This window comes from Myotis brandtii, unplaced genomic scaffold (genome assembly GCF_000412655.1).
Source record: "Myotis brandtii unplaced genomic scaffold, ASM41265v1 scaffold13, whole genome shotgun sequence".
Lineage (NCBI taxonomy): Eukaryota > Metazoa > Chordata > Mammalia > Chiroptera > Vespertilionidae > Myotis > Myotis brandtii.
The window spans coordinates 2171331-2173835 of NW_005354595.1; positions in this window are offsets into that span (position 1 = coordinate 2171331).

Here is a 2505-nt window from a genome sequence, read left to right on the forward strand (position 1 = left end):
TCTTTTCTGTAAAACTGACCTAAAGACACCCACTCTGTAGAGTGACTGTAAGGATTAAAGACAACACAGGAGTAAAGTATTGATCACACTTGCGCTCAATATTAGTGGTTATTATTGTTATTATTATTTGACGTACACAAAACTTTAAGAATTTCTAATTTAATCTTTTAAATCTTTATTATTGCAAACACAACATTGTGACATTAATAGATAAACTTAAAAATCAGACTATTACATATTCCCATATTTCCTCCTAAGTCTTGACAAATGTGTAGACATCTTTACACAGTGCATTTGTGTTTTCAGCCTTTTTTTACTTAACATTGTACAAGTAAGTTTTCCCCTGTTGCAACACGATCTAATTTAGTGTAAAATAGTTATTATTTCAACAAATATGTCATAACCTAATTAACCATTCTTCTGTTTTCAGACACTTATTTGTTTCCAATCTGAGGGATATTCTTTCCCTTGGTTCCTGTTTCTGTTGTGGCAATTGGAAACACACGATTTTACAAATATTTTGGGTTTTTCCTTAGGTGAACGGATATTTTTTAGCTCGAATTTGAGAACATCGTTTAAAGTAATGGCTGTTGACTGTGGGGAAAGAAAAGGTAGTTTCAGCCTAATTTCTTGTGGAAGGCAAGTTAAGACGCCTCCAAGAAATCCCATGTCCACCAGTGCAGTTTTGTTCTCATCTCAGCACTTGGCAAACTGGTCTGAGGATGAGGGATAATTGAGGTAGGCACTCAAGAAATGGATCTTTAAAGTGGGCTAACCACGCTCGCGTTCTTAATTTCATTCAATCCCCACGCGCAGGCCAGATCCAGGAGGTAGATATTCGTATTATTTGAGGCACAGAGAGGGTAAGGAGCATGCACCAGATCACACAGCGGCTGGGAAAGGACAGAGAACGTCTTTCACAGACCATACATTCCCAGCTTTCCCACTGAGCTTTGAAAAAAAATGTCCCCGACACCACCACACCCTCAGCTAAGAGTGGGTGGGAACGGAGAGGGGCTGAGCACTGGGCTGTCCCCTGCCCCGCCAGGAGGCTCCTCCCCCCGGGCGCTCAGGCCCAACTGGGTTCCGAGCATGCCCAGTGCGCTCTCCATCGGTCTCAGGTTGCCCGCTGGACGCCGCAGCTCCAGGTTTTTTGGGCGACCGGAGGTTGGTGCCGGGCGGGGCGGGGCGTGGGGCGGGTCCTGTTCCTGGGTCTCCCTGGGTCTCCCTGGCTCTGTCGTAAGTGGGCGGAGGCCACTCTCCAGCGGTGTCCACAGCAGTGGCGCTGCTCCGGGACAAGGGTCGAAGTGAGGTACTAGGTGCTGCCCTCTGCCACACTATGGCCCTAGGCCTACCGAACCCCTGGACATCAGGCATCGGGTCCAGACAGGATGGTTCCAGCCATCACTACACTCCTTCATTCACATATTTATTCAACAAATAGTTTTTGAGCACCTACTGTGTGCTAGGCGCTATTGTAGTGTCTGAGACACTGTAGCCAAGACAGGCAGCCCTGCGGTCCCAGAGCTGAAATTCCCGGAGGTGAATAATACACAACGAGAATAAGCTAATTAGAGGAAATAAGTCATTGACCTCATCTCCTGCTACTCTGCGTGCCTTGTCGTTGCCTAATCAGTCCTGCGCCTTAGGGTCTTTGCACTGGCTGTTCCCTCTGCCAGTTTATCTGCATGGCTGAAATGTCACCTGATCTGACTACCTCATTGAAAATTGCACTCTCTCCACCTCCAATTCTCCTCATCCCGTTCTTTTCCCCGTGTAGAACTTATCACCTTCAAGTATACTATATGCTGGTATGTTTATTGTCTGTCACCTGCCTATCCTTCCCCCTCGCCGCGACCCCCTCCCCCCATTCCCCAACTCTATCAGAGGACAGAATTTTTGACTATTTGGTCACCAACGCCTGAAGAACCAGAATAGATGACTGATAACTATTTGTTGAATGAATTAATGGATAAATTGTGATACATGTGAAGTAACGAAAGTGAGGACATGGGAAGTAGAACAGGCAGGGAGCTAACAGGTAAGGTGGTCAGGGAAGGTCTCTTCCAGGAGTTCACTTGTACAATGAAAAGGTGCCAGCCACGAAAAGCTGGGCAGAGAGGGAAAGGCCTGCGGAGGCTGGCCAAGCCCTGAGTGTGTGACGGATAGAAAGGAGCACCTGGGCTGCAGGAGGGCAGGTGTGCGATGAGGTGGAAGAGATGAGGCAGGGGCCCCACAAATCTTGGGAAGGAGGTTTAAGCTTACTAGTGGACGGGGGTGAGCACTGGACAGCAGGACCCTCTGGACAAGACGACTCCTCATTCCACAGGTTTGTTGAGCCGACTGCTTGACATTCCTAGGTATGAAATCACTCAGGGCCGGGCACGTAGTAGGTGCCCAATGAATGGTTATGGGACGAATGGCTGCGTGCATGCGCGAGGGGACTCCGGGCTGCCCGGAACCCGGCAGCAGAGCCCGGGTGGCTGGGAGGCGCGTCCCGGGGAG